The sequence below is a fragment of the Phyllobates terribilis genome, unplaced genomic scaffold (assembly GCF_046119375.1).
Source record: "Phyllobates terribilis strain yellow unplaced genomic scaffold, ASM4611937v1 Scaffold_3__8_contigs__length_932513732, whole genome shotgun sequence".
NCBI lineage: Eukaryota > Metazoa > Chordata > Amphibia > Anura > Dendrobatidae > Phyllobates > Phyllobates terribilis.
Window position 1 is genome coordinate 424,977,431 of NW_027362763.1, and position 20,952 is coordinate 424,998,382.

Consider the following 20,952-nt stretch of genomic DNA (forward strand, 5'->3'; position numbering starts at 1 on the left):
GAGGACTTAGGTCTCAAACGAAAATACAATAAGCAAGCATTTTTGAATGAAAAAAATTCTCGGTGTTCACCAAAAAATAAATCCGGCAAACATACCTTAGGCTCCAAGAAATGTGCTCCAGGACAGTTACTCACGTGCTGACGGAGCTCGGCCACCTCCAGAGAGAGTCCCTGCAGGCGATGAACCAAATCCTGAACCGACACCATGATGGAACAGAAAAATCTTTCCTTAGAGAATTTGCTGGCTGGACTTACTGTTATGTTCTGCTACCAGAGCTAAGGAAAGAGAGGAGATCTGTCCCTACGATAGAACTCAGCTCAATCCCTACTATGTAACAGGGAACCTGATCCTGCGATCAGACCTGCTAAAGTCCTAAGCTAGTCTGTACGGAGACCTATAGATGTGGGGGAGGAATCCCTACAAGTACTAAGGACTGGGAGGAATATGGGACACCTCCTAACAGAAATAGTAGCAGACAGACGAACAAACAAAATATATAGAACATAGAGGTCAGTAGACCAAGCAAACAAACAGAGCAAGACACAGAGCACAGGCTAGCTAGAAAGTAGATATACAATGAAGTCCAGCAAAGCCAGAAGGGCGGAGCAGAATTAAATAGGCCAACAAGGTCATGTGACCAGCAAAGGAAAAAAAACTAAGAGCAAGGTTCTAACAGTAAGTGCTCCAGTGGAGCTGAAGACACTGAAAATTAAGTGTGTGTGGGGGGGAGATTTGGTGTGGGGATGCGGGTATTTAGTGTGGGGATGGGGGTATTTAATGTGTGTGGGGATATTTAGTGTGGGGATGGGGTATTTAGTGTGTGTGGGGAGATTGAGTGTGTGGATGAGGGTATTTAGTGCGTGTGGGGAGATTTAGTGTGGGGATGGGGGTATGTAGTGTGTTGGGGAGGTTTAGTGTGGGGGAGGGGTGGAAGAGATTTAGTGTGGGGATGGGGGTATTTAATGTGTGTCTGGAGATTTAGTGTGGGGGAGGGGTAGGGGAAATTTGAGGACACAGTTTTGGGAGCACGTAAGGCACAGGTGCAGACATAATATGGGGAGCTGGAGAAATTTGAAAACACAAAATGTGGAGGGTCATTTATGAGGAAACAATATGAGGGTGGATGGTGCGGACACAGTATGATGAGTGGGGGTTGGTTGCGGACACAGTATGAGGAGTGAGGGGAGATGGGTGCAGACAGTTTGGTGAGTGGGGAGATGGGTTCGAAAGCAGTATGGGAAGTGAAGGAGGGAAATATATGTGGACACAGTATGGGGAGTAAGTGGAGTTATGGGTGTGTATTTACAAATTGCCATTAGGCAAATAAGCCCTAACTAAAGGTTCTGCGTTTATTAAAAAGGTAATCTTTATTATCTCTTTATCACCTTATCAGTTTGTGCAGTTTAAAAACACAACTTTGTGTTGGTCCTACCTTGAAACAATTTTCAAATACAGAGTTAAAGCTTTTAGTTAATACGTCTATTAGCCTATCAATTGGGGAAACTCATGGCCAGAGAAGGAGATAGATATTATTGGTATGAAATAACTCCTAATGGACAAATGTCTCAAAGGAATTTAGCACTGAGCTCTTTCTAGTAATGAATCTCTCCTTCAGCATCAATCTCATTCAAACTGACTTTTGATGTTACATGACCAGTATATAAGGTTAGTAATATTAAAAATCTGATCAGATAACAACCGGCTTTCCCTATTTTGTGGCTCACTCTGATTATAGTATCACAAAGCACTCAGTAATTGATGTGGCCGCGGACCAACACCTCATTAATTAGTATGGACCAACTCTCAAACATTGCTAATAAAAATGATCAGCTGCCTCCCCAAATAGTTTCACCATCACTGGCTTCATCAGGGGTTTGAGGCTACAAGGTATGGCTGTGGACACAGTATGGGGAGTAAGTGGGGTTATGGGTGCAGACACAGTAGGAGTAGCGAGTTGAAAAATGTATGCACACACAGTATGAGGAGCGAGGGTGATGGGATGTGTGCAGACACAGTATGGGAAGTGAGGGTGATGGGATGTGTGCAGACACAGTATGGGGAGAAGGGGAGTGTGTGAGCAGGCAGTATGGAGAGTGAGGGGGTAAATATATGAGAGACAGTATGGTTAACGGGGATGTGAGAGGAGACAGTATGAGGAGGGAGAGGAAAATGTGTGAGGAGACAGTATGGGGAGAGAAAAGTGTGAGTGGGCACAGAATAGAGACTGAGTAGTGTGTGTGGGGGGGGGTTGCATGGGTGGACAGTGTAAGGGGACAGCCAGGAGGAGACAGTATGCCAAGGACGGGGAGTGTGATGAGGGGGCATAGTATAGAGACTGGACCCTATAGGTGGGACACAGTGTGAGAGTATAGAGTGAAGAGGGCGCCCAGTATGGAAAGGAGAGGGCAGTGTGGAGGTCATGTACCATAAGAGGGAGAGTTTTGCAGGGAATATAGTGAGGGACAATTATTTATTGCATACATATGGTCACGTTCCGTCTAGACATGCGTGGCCTCACTCAATGAAAATAAACTGAGCGATGCCGGACACGTCTGGTTAGAATGTGGCCAGAAGTATACAAATCTCATACTTTTGCTGACATGACCATCCTCTCTTGCTACCAGCAAGGGAGAACCTTAAAAGTGTGCAGTGCCACGCTGTGAGAATTGGACAAGTGCTTTAATTACAAAATGAAGCCCTGTAGCATGCCAATCCTAACAGTGTGTAATATACTCACTAACAGCATTCAGCTCTGCTTGCAGGCTCCATCAGGCATCACAGGACCACTTCACTCATATGAGATTTTCATATTTACGGTCATGCTTCTCTCAGTTTTTCACTGAACATTGAGAGAATTAGGGAGAGCAGCTCGTCGGTACGTGACTAAGTGAGCAAATCGCATGTGTTTTTGAAAGGTGGTGGCACCAAACTGAATTCTTGCCTTGGGTGCAAGAAAACCTAGATACACCTCTGATGGAGGGGGTGGTTGCTTAAAATTGGAATTGCACATGGATAAGACTTGTATGGGGTCACACAGATGTATTGCATAGTGTCTGGCTTACAGCCTATTAGTGACACCCGTACTATGAGGTCATCTATTGGATAGGCGAATGAGTGGTTGTTTTATCCATATTTCGCACCTGTGCTGCCTCCGCTTTTACCGAGGGGGGCTGCTGCATCTTGTAAGTGCATTAGTTTTGTGACCTGTGTTGGTAAATGCGGCTGCATTTTTTCTGCTATGTTTTCTAAATTTTTCATCATTAAATCTAAGACCTGATGTACTGGAGCACGTAACTTGAAAATTCTTCTAAGAATAAGTGTATATTCCTGTAATTGCTGTATACTCAGTTTGTGAGTCCAGGTAAAGATTGAGAGCTCATGAGCCCATGTGTATTCAGTCTCCGCCCACCCAGCCTGATTGACAGCTAAAGCTTGTACTTGTTACGCACAGGTGTAAGATTACAGCGCCGCAACTGCACGTCACAGGACATTGTGACAAGCTGGGAGGGGGGTGCTATTACAATGAACACAGGAGGGGCGATTCCTTACAGGCCCCGGGCCTGGAGCAATCATTACCATAAAGTTATAATATAAGATTTCACAACATCAAAACCATTAATATGACGCATACAGGTAGGACTAGATTAACATTTCTATGACCTGTACGTCTCATATTAATAGGTTATATATGTCCCAGGGAGTGACAGATTCCCTTTAAGACCCATTTCATTTTCATTAGAAAAATCAGCTTCATATTCAAGAAGTATTCAAGACGAAGCACTGCCATGACAACCCCTCCTCCCAGCCCGGAGCTCGCCGCATCACCCCACTCCTGCCGCCGCTGGCCTCCTGCATCAGCGACCTTACCTCCTGTGACTCCGCACCATCGCAGCCAGGAAGCTGCATTTGGATTATAAGACACTCCCCCATTTTCCTCCCAAATTTTGGAGAAAAAAGTGCGTCTTACAGTATATTCTGAAAAATAGGGTACATAGTTAGTTTGGGTGAAAAAATAAATGAGACGAGACGAGGGAACCTCTCATGTCCTTTTTGTGTTTTAAACTGTCCCTAGGGTGTTGTTAGAGATGCAATATGCATCACTAACATTATTTTCTCAAAGAATAGATCCCAGTAGAAATGTGTAAGAAACCACCTTATAACATTAGTAGATTGCATCACATACCTTTAGTTTCAGATATAAGGGTGGCGCTTTTTAACGGTTTTTAACGGTTCAGTCACAGTCCCAGCCTATTAATATTAGCCCGCAGCTGTCTGTTTAGTCTTTATTGGTTAGAAAAAATAGGGAGGGACACCATGTAATTTTTTTGGGTCCTCCATTTAATAACTAGTAAAGGCTAAGCAAACAGCTGTGAGCTGTTACTAATAGTCTGGGAACCTTTATGGCTATTGGCTCCTTCCCAGAATATTAACAACCAGCCCTCATCTGTCTGCTTTCCCTCAGCTGGTTAAGAAAAATAATGGGGACCTCACGCCGTTTTTTTTTAAATGTATTTATTTAATGCGAGCTATACACAGATGGCAGCTGCTGACTCCAACTCTCATCAGCGTCACCTGGTTGCCATGATCGCAGGAAGACAAGGCGACAATGATGAGAGTTGGATTCAGCAACCGGCCCCTGGGAACAGCATTAATTGTAAAGCTTTTCCCAGACATCGGTACATGTCACACTGATGACACACTAATGTCATCTGTGTGTCATCATTATACACTTGTGTGGGACGTATTGAGGACTGTGCTGCCAGCAAAAAACAGACATGTCTACGTGTTTTGCACACGGACACACGGTCCTTGGAAACACACTGACATGCGCAGACCCCTAGATTTGAATGGATCTACATGTGTAAGTGTCTCTGTAACGGGTCTGGGAGGCGGAACCTCAGAGCTACTATACAAGGAGGCGGTCCTTGTAAGGGAGCGGGTGGCGACCAGGGAAGACGGGCTGGAAGTCTCAGCCGGTGAACGGGACAGTCTCTGAGTGAACGGGACAGTCTCTGAGTGAACGGGACAGTCTCTGAGTGAACGGGCTGGAGGTCACGGCAAGTGACCGGGGCAGTCTCTAGGTATAGGGTTGGTACGACCTGTGGCGGCTGAAGATAGACGTGAGCTCTCAGGTGAGCAGGCGAGAGTCTCTGGATGAACGGGTGGTCACAGCATGTGACGGCGGAGCCTCCAGGAAGACCAGCGGACAGGCGACAGATGAGCGCTCCCAGGTGAGCGGGCAGAAGTCTCTGGACAGGCGGGTGGTCACAGCACGTGACGGCAGAGCCTCCGGGTAGGCAAACAGACAGGTAGCAGAAGAGCGCTCCCAGGTGAGCGGGCAGGAGTCACTGGACAGGCAGGTGGTCACAGCACGTGACGGCGGAGCCTCCAGGTAGGCTAGCAGGCAGATAGCAGATGTGCGCTCCCAGGTGAGCGGGCAAGCTGGTCCATAGACAGACTGACAGGAGTTGGAAGGCAGACCGTCGGACCTCAGGCAGGCAGGCAGGTAGCTGATGTGCGCTCCCAGGTGAGCGGGCAGGCTGGTCCTTAGACAGACTGACAGGATTAGTAAGGCAGACCGTCGGACCTCAGACAAGCTGGCAGGTATCTGATGTGCGCTCCCAGGTGAGCGGGCAGGCTGGTCCTTAGACAGACTGACAGGATTAGTAAGGCAGACCGTTGGACCTCAGACTAGCAGGCAGGTAGCAAGTAATCAGGCAGGAATCTGGCAGGTAACTGGCAGGTAACTGGCAATGGGACCTGAGGGCTGAAGCACAGGTGAGACACAGGTGCAAACAACATTGCTCGGGCACCTCCATTTTGGAGGAGGTGCCTTATATACGGTAAAGTCCTCCGGCCATTGGCCGGGGACTCTTTAGGACGGCGCGCGCGGCCCCTTTAAGAGGGAGGGCGCGCGCGCCCTAAGCACAGTGGCCGGGAAGGAGCGCGCGCTGCCAGCAGAGCGGGAGAGGGACGCCGGGCACGGAGCAGAGCGGTGAGGGGAACAGCGTCCCTGCCTAGCAGAGGGCAGGGACGCCGGCACTACAGTACCCCCCCTTTAGGCCCCCCCTTTTTTAGGCCAGAGAGAAATTTAGCTAGGATGAGAGGGGCATGGATGTTCTCCCGGGGCTCCCACGTTCTCTCCTCAGGACCAAACCCCTTCCAATCTACCAGAAAAAAGGTCTTTCCTCTTACCCTTTTGGTGGCAAGAATGTTCTCTACCTCAAACTCTTCCTCAGCAGAAACCGGAGCAGGAGGCGTACCTGTAGACTTGGAAAAAGAGTTAAGCACCACGGGTTTGAGGAGAGATACATGGAAGGAGTTGGGGATCCGTAAGTTGGCCGGGAGTTTCAATTTATAGGCCACCGGGTTGATCTGACTGATGACCTGCAGAGGGCCGATGAACCGAGGCCCTAACTTGTAAGAAGGTATCTTGAGTCGAACATATTTAGATGAGAGCCAGACTTTATCTCCTGGACGAAATTGTGGAGGATCCAGGCGTTTTTTGTCAGCGTGTCTTTTCATACGCTCGGATGACAGAAGGAGTGCGGACCGGGTACTCTCCCATATGGAGGAAAATTTGCTAACGAGAGATTCCGCAGCCGGGTTGTCCACAGAGGTGGAGACAGGAAAAGGAATCCGAGGATGCTGACCAAAGACTACAAAAAACGGGGATTTGGAGGAGGATTCGCTCTCGTGATTATTATAAGAGAACTCGGCCCATGGTAGGAGATCCACCCAGTCAGAATGGTGGGCATTAACGAAGTGCCGGAGGTAACTGGTCAGGTTCTGATTGATCCGCTCCACTTGACCATTGGACTGTGGGTGGTAAGCGGAAGAGAAGTCCAGGGTGACGTCTAGTAGTTTACAAGTGGCTCTCCAGAAACGTGAGGTGAACTGTACCCCACGATGCGACACGATGTGGAGGGGCAGGCCATGAAGACGGAAGATGTGGCGGATAAAGTCTTTAGCCAGCTCGGGTGCAGACGGAAGGCCTGGCAGGGGAATAAAGTGAGCCATCTTGGAAAAGCGGTCAGCGACCACCCAAATGACCGTACAACCGGCAGAGACGGGGAGATCAGTTATAAAGTCCATTGCTATATGCTGCCAGGGGGCAGCAGGTACAGGAAGCGGAAGGAGGCGTCCGGCTGGCAGATGTCTCGGGACTTTGTTGCGGGCGCAGGACACACAGGCAGAAACAAAGTCTATTATGTCCTTGTGCAGGGTAGGCCACCAATAGTGCCGGGCAATAAGCTGGAGGGTCTTTTTCTGACCGGCGTGGCCAGCTAGTTTAGACGAATGGCCCCAGTGTAGGATCCTCTCCCGATCAGGTACTGAAACAAACGTCTTACCGGGAGGGAGACGATTTAGACTCACGGGAGCCACCTGCATTACTCTGGCGGGATCGATGATATGTTTAGGTTCTTCCTCGAGATCGGACACCAGAAAGGATCGGGACAAGGCGTCTGCTTTGACGTTTTTGTCAGCCGGGCGAAAATGAAGAACAAAATCAAAACGAGCAAAAAACAAGGACCACCGGGCTTGGCGCGGGTTAAGTCTCTGGGCATGCTGGAGGTAAGCCAAGTTCTTGTGGTCAGTGTAAATTATTACCGGATGAAGAGCCCCCTCGAGTAGGTAACGCCACTCCTCCAACGCCAGTTTGATGGCCAATAACTCTCGGTCTCCTATGGAATAGTTGCGCTCAGAAGAGGAGAAGAGTTTGGAGAAGAAGCCACAAGTTACCATTCTCCCGGAAGATGATTTTTGAGTAAGTACCGCTCCGGCTCCAGAGGAGGAGGCGTCAACTTCCAGGAAGAACTGCTTGTTGCCGTCCGGGCGATGCAGCACCGGGGCGGAAGAGAAGGCCTGTTTTAGGGAAAGAAAGGCCTCTTCTGCTTCGGGCGGCCACTCTTTGGGATTAGTACCCTTACGGGTGAGTGCGGAAATTGGGGCAGTCCGGGAAGAGAAGTGCGGGATGAAGAGGCGGTAATAGTTGGCGAAGCCCAGGAACCGTTGAATAGCCTTCAACCCCTCTGGTCGGGGCCATTTCTCGATGGCAGACAGTTTCTCAGGATCCATTTGTAGGCCGGTCTGAGAGATAATGTAGCCCAGAAACGGAAGCGAGGTCTGCTCAAAGAGGCACTTCTCATATTTAGCGTAGAGATGGTTCTGCCTGAGCCTGAGCAGGACCTGACGAACGTCCCTCCGGTGAGTCTGGAGATCCGGAGAGAAGACCAAGATGTCGTCCAGGTACACCACTACGCAGGAGTAGAGAAGGTCCCGGAAGATGTCATTGACCAACTCTTGAAAGACGGCAGGAGCGTTACAGAGACCAAAGGGCATTACCAGATATTCATAGTGGCCGTCCCGGGTGTTGAATGCCGTCTTCCATTCATCCCCCTGACGGATACGAACCAGGTTGTACGCCCCACGGAGGTCCAGTTTGGTGAAGATTCTAGCCCCCCTCAGACGATCAAATAACTCCGGAATGAGCGGAAGGGGGTACTTATTCTTCACCGTGATCTGGTTAAGGCCTCTATAGTCTATACAGGGACGGAGAGAGCCGTCCTTCTTTTTGACGAAAAAGAAGCCTGCTCCCGCCGGGGAGGTGGATTTCCGAATGAATCCCCTGGCCAGATTTTCCTCAATATATTCGGACATCGACCGGGTCTCAGCAGCGGATAATGGATAAATACGCCCACGGGGAGGAGAAGTACCAGGTAACAGGTCGATAGGACAGTCGTATGGTCTATGAGGGGGTAGTGTCTCTGCCTCCTTTTTATTAAAGACATCAGCATAAGACCAATAAGGAATCGGAAGTCCAGGTAGATTAGCTGGGGTAGGAGAAGGACGGACGGGATGAACGGGAACCAGACAGGTCTTATGGCAGCCCTGTCCCCAGCGAAGGACTTCTCTGGTCTGCCAGTCAAGAACGGGTGCATGTTTCTGGAGCCAAGGTAGGCCTAGCAAGAGGGCGTGAGAAAGTCCAGGCAGAACATGGAAGGAGATACTTTCAGAATGCAGCATTCCCACCTGCAGAGTAATGGATTCGGTGATGAGTTGGATGGGGCGTGGTAAGAGCCCCCCATCCACGGCAGCAACAGACAAGGGTACAGCCAGAGGTTTGGTGGGGATGCGGTACCTCTCCACCAGGGACTGTGAAATAAGATTCCCGGCTGCTCCAGAGTCCAGTTGGGCTAGTTCGAAATAACGGTTCTCCCCGTAGACGATTGAAACTGACAACAGCAGGGATGGAGAGGATTTATTCTTGTCTAGGTGGACCTCTCTGAGCGAACCTAGACACAGGCGTTTCCCGATCTCTCCGGGAAGGCACGGATCCGGTGCTCCTTAGTGCCACAGTAGAAGCAGGTCCCCTCAGCACGGCGTAAGTCCTGACGGGTCTTGACCATCTTGGTCTGGTCGACCTGCATAGGCTCAGGAGGGTGTACCTGGTTAGAGACAGAAGGAGTGATGGGTTTCTGAAAAGTAGGAGCTAGACGTGGTAACCTCCTCTCACGGGTGACCTCTCTGGCACGCTCCTGGAACCGTAGGTCAATCCGGGTGGCAAGAGTTATTAAGTCATCGAGAGTGGTAGGAATGTCCCGACCGGCAAGTTCATCTTTAATACGGCCGGACAGACCCTCCCAGAAGACGGAAACCAGAGCGTCGTTTTCCCAGGCCAGCTCCGAGGCAAGGGTACGGAACCGTATGGCATATTGGCCCACGGTGAGACTTTCCTGACGGAGGCGTAGCAACGATGATGCGGATGAGGTCTTCCGTCCGGGTTCGTCGAAGACTTTCCGGAAAGCCGTGAGAAAAGCAGGCAAGTTGGACACCAGGGGGTCTCCTCTCTCCCATAGAGGATTTAGCCAGGCCAGGGCCTCCCCGGTGAGATGGGACATGATGAATGCAATTTTGGCTCGGTCGGAGTTAAACTGGTGGGACAAAAGTTCAAAGTGCAGGGTGCACTGATTTATGAAGCCCGAGCCTGGGCGGAGTCGCCTCCGAAGCGAGGAGGTGCAGAAAGCCGGGGTCCAGGGTAGGATACCATGGTATTAGTGGGCAGCGGAGCTGCCGGATTGCGAGACATGGCACTGGCGGAGGTTGCTGGTGGAGCAGTCAGAGTGTCCAGGCGAGTATTGACATTCCGCAGGTGACCCAGGATGGACTCCTGTTGGGACCTTTGACGGGACAGTTCATGACACAGGTCCGAGAGCGAGGGAGCTTGGGTGCCACCGGGTTCCATGGCCCGAGCAAACTGTAACGGGTCTGGGAGGCGGAACCTCAGAGCTACTATACAAGGAGGCGGTCCTTGTAAGGGAGCGGGTGGCGACCAGGGAAGACGGGCTGGAAGTCTCAGCAGGTGAACGGGACAGTCTCTGAGTGAACGGGACAGTCTCTGAGTGAACGGGACAGTCTCTGAGTGAACGGGCTGGAGGTCACGGCAAGTGACCGGGGCAGTCTCTAGGTATAGGGTTGGTACAACCTGTGGCGGCTGAAGATAGACGTGAGCTCCCAGGTGAGCAGGCGAGAGTCTCTGGATGAACGGGTGGTCACAGCATGTGACGGCGGAGCCTCCAGGAAGACCAGCGGACAGGCGACAGATGAGCGCTCCCAGGTGAGCGGGCAGAAGTCTCTGGACAGGCGGGTGGTCACAGCACGTGACGGCAGAGCCTCCGGGTAGGCAAACAGACAGGTAGCAGAAGAGCGCTCCCAGGTGAGCGGGCAGGAGTCACTGGACAGGCAGGTGGTCACAGCACGTGACGGCGGAGCCTCCAGGTAGGCTAGCAGGCAGATAGCAGATGTGCGCTCCCAGGTGAGCGGGCAAGCTGGTCCATAGACAGACTGACAGGAGTTGGAAGGCAGACCGTCGGACCTCAGGCAGGCAGGCAGGTAGCTGATGTGCGCTCCCAGGTGAGCGGGCAGGCTGGTCCTTAGACAGACTGACAGGATTAGTAAGGCAGACCGTCGGACCTCAGACAAGCTGGCAGGTATCTGATGTGCGCTCCCAGGTGAGCGGGCAGGCTGGTCCTTAGACAGACTGACAGGATTAGTAAGGCAGACCGTCGGACCTCAGACTAGCAGGCAGGTAGCAAGTAATCAGGCAGGAATCTGGCAGGTAACTGGCAGGTAACTGGCAATGGGACCTGAGGGCTGAAGCACAGGTGAGACACAGGTGCAAACAACATTGCTCGGGCACCTCCATTTTGGAGGAGGTGCCTTATATACGGTAAAGTCCTCCGGCCATTGGCCGGGGACTCCTTAGGACGGCGCGCGCGGCCCCTTTAAGAGGGAGGGAGGGAGGGCGCGCGCGTGCGCCCTAAGCACAGTGGCCGGGAAGGAGCGCGCGCTGCCAGCAGAGCGGGAGAGGGACGCCGGGCACGGAGCAGAGCGGTGAGGGGAACAGCGTCCCTGCCTAGCAGAGGGCAGGGACGCCGGCACTACAGTCTCCAGTATGTGTGAAAACTGTCACCACACGTACTGGAGACACTAACATGTGAAGGGGGCCTAAGGTGAGGCTGTGCAGGGAATAGAGCCATGAGAACAGACGCATGGGAAGTGCGTTGATATGCCCTAAGCACCTAAGCCTCATTTGTGTATAAATTAAAACAGTTTTCAGTCAAGGAGCAAATACAGATTTAATTAGTAAAATTATGAATGACATTATCTTTCAGAGAGCAACATAACGATATAAACAGTTTGGTGGGATAAATCATTATGACAATTGCCCTTTAAATTTACTCATACATACTGTCATGCAAAGTACATACTGTAGAAATGTTAACACACCGCAAAATCACAAGTCTTTTCCAAAAGTAAAAAAGTCCTTGTTATTCCCCATCTCTCCAAGCCAAATGTCTTTGAAGAATAAGGAATGAATACTAACCATCCCATTACTAAAGTTTAAGGAGGTGGTAGAATGCATAAAAATTTTTAGAAGGTAGTGCTGTACTTTCAAATTAGATAAAAAGGTATGTCGGCATATACCTGACTGATAATGCAAAAATGACACTTTGGGCATTTGTTAAAGGTGTTGACCAGGCTTTTCTATGTGACTGTAGATTTTCAAATGCTTACATTGCACGCAGCACGTGCTGTCAGCAGGGGCGTAACAGTGGGTGCGACCACAACTGGACCTGTGCGGGAGAGGGGCCGCCAACGCCATCGCAATACATGTTGCTGGCCAATCATAGGCCGGCAGCTGATGTCGGATTCAGCTGTTGGCCTCTTAGCCTGCTATGAAAGAAGTCACTGTAAGAAGAATTGTTTATTTTAAAAAATATATATGTTGGAAGAGAGGAGGACATTATTACTGGAAGGGGTGCATGATGAGGAACATTATACCAGGATGGGGAACATTATAACAGGAAGGGACCCAGGATTGGTGACACTATACCAGGAAGGGGCCCAGGATGGAATACATTATACCAGGAAGAGGCCAAGGATAGGGAACATTATACCAGGATGGAGAACATGATTAAATAACGGAGCCAGGATGGAGGACATTATTATACGTATGGTCCCAGAATGGGGGACATTATTAAATAAAGGAAGGGGCACAGGATGGGGGTCATTAATAAACAAATGGCCCAGGATGGGGGACATTATTATAGGATGAAGCCCAGGATGAGTGACATTGTTAAAAGAAGAGTCTCAGAATGAGGGACATTATACCAGGAAGGGGCCCCAGGTTGGGGGACATCATTAAATAAAGGGGCCAGGATGGGGAACATTATATCAGGATGGAATAAATTATTAAATAAAGAAGCCAGGATGGAGGACATTATTATAGGAATCGGCCCAGGATGGGAGCAATATTAAATAAAGGGGCCAGGATGGAGGACATTATTATAGGAAAGGGCCCAGGATTGGGGACATTATTATAAAAAGGGGCCCAAAATGGGAAACATTATTAAATAGAGGGGTACAGGATGGGGGACATTTTTAAATAAAGGGGTCATGATGGAGGACATTATTATAGGAATCGGCCCAGGATGGGGGCAATATTAAATAAAGGGGCCAGGATGGAGGACATTATTATAGGAAGGGGCCCAGGATGGGGGACATTATTATAAAAAGGGGCCCAAAATGGGAAACATTATTAAATAGAGGGGTTCAGGATGGGGGACAATTTTAAATAAAGGGGTCAGGATGGAGGGCATTATTACATCAAGGGGCCCAGGATGGGGGACATTATTATAAAAAGGGGCCCAAAATAGGGGACATTATTAAATAAAGAGGCCTAGAATGGGGAACATTAATAGAGGAAGGGACCCAAGATGGGGGATATTAATACAGGAAGAGGCCAGGATGGGGACCATTATTAAAAAAAGGGGCCAGGATGGGGGACATTATTACATGGGGGGGCAAACACATATATCTCTATAGGATATAGAATGCTACAAGGGCCCATATATCTGACCTACATGCATTTGGGGGCAAAGTTCCAAATTTTGAACCAGGACCTATCAGACTTTAACTACGCCACTAGATGTCAGGATTTTCTGGTGCCGGCAGCGAGACCAAGCTATCATGTGACTTCAAGTATGCAATATGTACACTTCCGGCCACATTCCGACAACATGGACGCGGCCACACTCAATACATGTGAATTGAGTGAGGTATGCACATCTAGTCAGAATGTGGCCTGGAGTATGTATATCGCATAATTGCGGTCCGAAGTACTGCAGTCTCGCCATCGGCATCGGAGAATCCTCACAGCACCTGCTGCAGATTTTTGTTAAAAGCTTGGATAATCTCTGTATTCCCATAATTGTCTATAAGGCATATATTGTGTATTCTCCAGGTGATTCTAACAGTGAAAATACAGAATATAGACAGCAACTGATCTGGTGTGAACATCCCTTATTTTTCCCATACTGTTATACAATTTATATATTTTATATCTATTTATTTTATTTAATGTTGAGATGACTAGTAGGTTCCATTGTTGTAAAATTATCAAAGGAAGTATTTAAAGGGTTCAGCAAGGACTTACTGATCTAGTATAACCATATTCTTTAGACTCAGCTGCCAATCAGCACCATCTGCTCCCAGGGTGATAAATATTGTGCACATTTCCTACACTAGATATATTAAGTCACGCAGTAGTAGCTTAGCTGAATCATTTTCTGGTGAATTTCCACGAACAGAGGGTAGAAAATAAGACCTATAAAAAACATTCACTGTTCGGAATTCCAAGTTAAGATTGTGTGATTTAAAGTTCAAAATTCCATTAGGGGATGCAGTGTCAATTAAATGGATGTTTAGTAACAAATTAAAAAGAGATTTGTCTTATGTGCTAGTAGTAGTGATCATAGAATCATAGAATCATAGAATGGTAGAGTTGGAGGGGACCTCCTGGGTCATCTGGTCCAACCCCCTGCTCAAAGCAGGATTCACTAAATCATCTCAGACAGATTTCTGTCCAGCCTCTGTTTGAAGACGTCCATTGAAGGGGAACTCACCACCTCTCGTGGCAGCCTGTTCCACTCGTTAATCACCCTAACTGTCAAAATGTTTTTTCTAATATCTAATCTGTGTCTCCTCCCATTTAGTTTCATCCCATTGCTTCTAGTCTTTCCTTGTGCAAATGAGAATAAAGATGATCCTTCTACAATGTGACAGCCCTTGACATATTTGTAGACAGCTATTAAGTCTCCTCTCAGTCTTCTTTTTTGCAAGCTAAACATTCCCAAATCCTGCAACCGTTCCTCATAGGACATGGTTTGCAGACCAGTCACCATTCTGGTCGCTCTTCTCTGAACTTGCTCCAGTTTGTCTATGTCTTTTTTAAAATGTGGTGCCCAAAACTGTACACAGTATTCCAGATGAGGTCTGACCAAAGAGGAGTAAAGACCGATAATGACTTCACGTGATCTAGACTGTATGCTTCTGTTAATACATCCCAGAATTGTATTTGCCTTTTTTGCTGCTGCATCACACTGTTGACTCATGTTCAGTCTATGATCTATTAGTATACCTAAGTCTTTTTCACATGTACTGTTGCTTAGCTCTATTCCTCCCATTCTGTATATGCTTTTTTCATTTTTATTGCCCAGATGTAGTACTTTGCATTTTTCCCTGTTAAAAACCATTCTGTTGGTTGCTGCCCACTGCTCCAGTTTATTTAGGTCTTTTTGAATCTTCCCTCTCTCTTCTCTAGTATTAGCTATCCCTCCTAGCTTTGTGTCATCAGCAAATTTAATCAGTTTACCCTCAATTCCTTCATCTAAATCATTGATAAAGATGTTGAACAATACAGGTCCCAGGACGGAGCCCTGTGGTACCCCACTTGAGACATTCATCCAGCTGGATGTGAAGCCATTTACAACCACCCTTTGAGTCCGATCACTAAGCCAGTTATGAATCCACCTAACAGTTGCCTGGTCCATTGCATACTTGGTCATTTTTTCAATAAGGATGGTGTGAGATACTTTGTCAAATGCTTTGCTGAAGTCAAGATATACTATATCTACAGCATTTCCCTGATCCACCCAGTCAGTGATTCTGTCATAGAAGGAAATTAAGTTAGTCTGACATGACTTGTTAGTTACAAACCCATGCTGACTCTGGTTAATCACTTCATTCTTATCCAGGTACTTACATACATGTTGTTTAATAATTTGTTCAAAGATCTTTCCTGGTATAGAAGTCAGACTCACCGGCCTATAGTTCCCTGGGTCCACCTTCTTCCCCTTTTTGAAGATAGGAACAACATTTGCTCTTCTCCAGTCTTCTAGGACTTCTCCTGTTCTCCAAGAATTTTCAAAGATTATGGAGAGTGGTTCTAAAATTTCTTCTACGATCTCCTTCAGTACTCTGGGGTGTAATTCATCTGGACCTGGAGACTTGAACTCATTTATGTTAGCTAAATATTCCCTCACAATCTTTCTGTTTACAGATAACTTGGATTCCTCTATTCCTTTAAAAGGACAGTGAAGATTAGTTGATGTTACATTTTCTTTCTGAGAGAAAACAGATGCAAAATAGGAGTTAAAAAGTTCGGCCTTCTCAACATCCTCTCTTACCATTTCTCCATTTTCATCCTGTAAAAATCCTATAGCATCTTTGACTTTTCTTTTACTTTTGACATACCCCCAAAATCCTTTTTTATTGCTTTTGACATCTCTTGCAAGCCTTAATTCATTGTCAGCTTTAGCTAACCTGATACGTGCCCTGCAGGATCTGCAGACTGCATTATAATCTTCTTTAGATATGCCTCCCTCTTTCCATTTAATAAACATTTCTTTCTTTCTTTTTAGCATGTGTTTAAGTTCTGTGTTCATCCATCCTGGTTTCCTTAAATGCTTCCCATTCTTCCTACTTTTCGGGATTGTTAACGATTGTGCTTTGAGAATCTCATTTTTAAAAATTTCCCATCCTTCCTGGACATTTTTGTCCTTAAGGACATCCAGCCATTGGATCCCTCCTATTCTCTTTCTGAGTCTCTTAAAATCTGCCTTTCTAAAATCTAACCTTGAAGTTTGAGTCTTCACATGTCTTCCTCCTCTAGTTATCCAAAATTCTATAATAGCATGATCGCTGCCTCCTAGGGTCCCAGCCACATTTACCTCCTCAACCATTTCCTCCCTGTTTATAAGGATTAGATCCAAAGTAGCAGATCCCCTTGTTTTCTCCCCTACCTTTTGGAAGATAAAGTTGTCAGCAAGAGAGGATAAGAATTTGCTTGACCTGTTAGTTTTACTTGAGAGAGATTCCCAACAAATGTCTGGATAGTTGAAATCTCCCATGACCACTACGTCATATTTTTTGGAGAACTTGGTCATTTGATACATAAAGAGTTCATCCATATCTTCAGCTTGCCCAGGTGGCCTGTAGTAAATGCCTACAATGGTGTCCTTTCCGTTGTTCTCTCCTTGTATTCTTACCCAAACAGTTTCCACAGAACTCCCAGTCTCTGAAGCTTCAATCTCTGTGCAGATATACGCTTTTCTAACATACAATGCGACACCTCCTCCTCGTTTATCAAGTCTGTGATGAGCAAGCACTAAAATGTTTGGGTGCTCGTTGCTCAGGTCGAGCAAATTGGAATGTTCAGTTGCTCGACCCGACCAACGAGCCCAATGTAAGTCAATGGGAAACTCGAGTATTTTTCCGGCGGCCCCCCATCCTCCCCTGAGGTCTGCAGAGGGCCTAAAAATTGCCCAAATCAATGGGAACAGTGCTCAAATGACTCCCAGGTTACTGCTGTGAACAATGTTATCAGAGTATTAAGCCATTTTTACGGGCTCACGATAAAACATACAAAAACGAAACCAAAATGGATTTTCCTGGGAAAAAAAGTTAAGGAACATCCTTTCCAGGGTAAAGACTTGTATATAAGACAAAATAAATAAGCAAAAACAAAAATGCTCCTCCACACCTTGGGCTATGTTCACACGTAGCATTTTTGATGCGTTTTTGAACTTTTGCCTTGCTTTCAACGGTGAAAAATACATTCACTGCTAAATGTCATTTTAATTTTACTACCTTATCTGGCCATGTGGTGTGTGACACATCATCAGACACATGCATACAGTGCTGAAAAGACATGGGAACACCATGGGGAAGACCCCTGGAAGCATATTTAACTCCCAGGAAACTGCCTAAAACTGTGGTCATCAGACGTGATCCTATATTGCAGAGGTAATAATACAGACATTTTTGGAAACTTGACAAATATTAATCTCCATTAAAAATGAGCAAGGCGTGTGGCAAGAGACGGGGAATGGTGATGGTGATAGCGCATGCAGAAGCCGAGGCCGTGGGCAAGATGAAAGTGTGCCTGCTGAGGGAGCACAAAAAACACCCGCATTATGTCAAACTACCTTCCTGTCCCAATTTCTAGGGGGCCACGGAACACCACTATTGAAGCCAGAGCAGTGTGAAAAGGTTGTTGGTTGGATAGCAATAATAAACCACCAACCTGTCTTCCACATGGTCCAGTCTCAATAGCAGTGAGTCTGGACCACATTATTATTACTTTAGCCGCATTTATTCCATGGAGCTTTACATGTGAAAAAGGGGTATACATCACAAAAACAATTACAATTATCTTAAACAAAAATGTGACAGTGACTGGTACAGGAAAGGAGAGGACCCTGCCTGCGAGGGCTCACAGTCTACAAGGGATGGGAGAGGATACAGTAGGTGAGGGTAAAGCTGGTCTTGTAGCGGTATGGTGGAGTGAGGCTTACTGCAGATTGTAAAGCTTGTCGAAGAGGTAGGTCTTCAGCTACCTTTTGAAGGTTTCAACAGTAGGCGAGAGTCTGATATGTTGGGGTAGAGAGTTCCAGAGTAGGGGGGATGCATGGGAGAAATCTTGTATGCAATTGTGAGAATAGGAGATAAGAGGGGAGTAGAAAAGGAGATCTTGTGAGGATCGGAGGTTGCGTGCAGGTAAGTACCAGGAGACTGGGTCACAGATGTATGGAGGAGACAGGTTTTGGATGGCTTTGCATGCCAAGGTTAGGGTTTTGAACTGGAATCTCTGGGCAATGGGGAGCCAGTGAAGGGATTGACAGAGAGGAGAGGCCAGGGAATAGTGGGGGGACAGGTGAATTAGTCGTGCTACAGAGTTTAGAATAGATTGGAGGGGTGCAAGGGTATTAGAAGGGAGGCCACAGAGCAGGAGGTTTCAGTAGTCGAGGCGGGAGATGATTAGGGCATGAACTAATGTTTTTGCAGATTCGTGGTTGAGGAATGTGCGGATCCGTGAGATTTTTTTTACTTGGAGTCGGCATATTCCTCACCCTGATCCTCCTTCCTCCCATCATTCCGAGTGCCCTGAGACAACTGATCCCACACTCAGACACTACGAAGAGCTGTTTTGTTCATCTTTCCATTTATAGATTCTGGCCTCTCGCTCAGTTTGTTTCAACCGGGGCAACAGGAGATCGCATGTAGCGATGCCCAACTATTTCAGCAGCCATGGTCACATGCAGGTGATGGTGGGAAAGTTCAATTACTGTCGCAAAAGATGGATGATGATGAGACACAATGGACAGAAAATCCGGAGGAAGACGAGGGTGCAGAAGTGGAAGACGAGACGCTGGACGATTGACGTCACGGACCCAACCTAGTAAGGGGTCATGCAGAGCTACGACAGCAGCACACTAGGGGAGGGAGGCATAGCACCACAACAGGCAGGAACAAGCAGTGTGGTGGCCACAGACACAAGGCGGGAAACTGTTCCTCAAAACACCAACACGGTTGCCAGTACAACTGTTAGGTCTTCCCAAGTCTGGTTCTTTTTTTAAAGACTGCTTAGATAACCCCAAAAAGGCCATTTGCAACATCTGCCAGGCCAGCATCAGCAAGAGAACCAAAACTACCAGCCTGACTACCATCAGCATGCTCAGGCACACGACAGCAAAGCATCCCACTAGCTGGGCTGAACACCAGGGTCCAGAAACAATGTCTGCGGGTAACACCACTGCCTCTTCCACTGTTGTGCGCGCACGCCAATCCTCTGTCCGTGGCGCATGCGAAGATGGCTCCCGCCCCGGAACCTGTCATTGCACACTTGCAACCATCACCGTCCATGTCCTTGTCCCAGCGCAGTGTTCAGTTGTGCCTACCCCAGTCCTTGGAATGCCAGCCACCCACCCACCCACTCGTCCACAGGCCACAATACTAAACTGCCACATTTCTGAACTGCTAGCACTAGAAATGTAACCTTTTAGGCTCATGGAGGTGGAAGCTTTCCGCAACCTCTTGGTGGCTGTCCCTTGGTACTTGGTCCCCAGCCGCCACTATTTCTCCCAGTGTCATTCCCACTTTATACAAGCATGGATCCTAGAACATTACCCGTATCCTCACCAGCGCAGTTAGTGGGAAGGACCTAACCACAGACACGTGGACAAGTGAATGTGGCCAAGGACGGTACATCTCACTAACGCATCACTGGGTTAATATTGTGGGAGCCGGGACCCAGTTGGACCCTGGGACGGAACATGTCTTCCCGACACATAAGATAGCAGGCCCTGGGTCAATCAAGCTTCAACACAATGTTGACAAGGTAGGCAGTAGTCGGTCTCCTAGTCAACGAGCAAATTATCCATGATGATAGAGGCCACCTTCCCCTTAGCTTTCTGGTACTTTTCTGTGGGAATGAGCTTGTCTCCAACCAGCTTGGAATATTTCCAGTGAATTATGGCACGACGCCATGGTATTAGCAGTGCCCCAGTACCAGAGCCGAAGCCATATACAATTTCCTTATCAGGAATTTTATTTGGTAGACTGAGTGGCTACCCAAATACACTAGTTTCTCACAAAGGAGCTGAAGATACTGAGTGGCAGTAGGTGGAAGTTTCTCCAGCATGTTAGACCGGAGATTACATAAGGGAGTATACGGGAGATTAGTTCACAGATGTATGGAGGAGAAAAGTTATGAATGGCTTTGTAGGTCAGTGTTAGTAGTTTGAACTGGATACACTGGGCAATTGGGACCCAGTGAAGGGATCTTATAGATTGCAATCTTTTACATTCCTGGAGCCAGTCGACAGTAAAAACGCAGCCAAAGAGTGTCCCGTAACCTTTCCACAGACTTTTCTAAGGCAGGGCTGCTTCTCAGCAGGGTTGGACGGGCCCACCAGAGAACCAGAGACTCCTCCAGTGGGCCCTGGCTTCTCCTTCAGGAGAGTTCATAGCGCAAACCTTGCAGGTCGTGATGATGATAGAGGCCACCATCTCCTTAGCTTGCTGCTGGTACTTTTCTGTGGAATCAGCTTGGCTCCAACCAGCCTGGAATATTTCCATTGAATTATGGTACAACACCATGGTATTAGCAGTGCCCCCAGTACCAGAAGCGAAGCCATCCACAATTCCTTCTCAGGAATATTATTTGTTAGACTGAGTGGTGTGACAGAGTCACTGGTATGATTTATGAGGGGAGGTATGTGTCGCACAGGTTGCTAGCCTGTGTGAACTGAAATCAATGGACTTTCT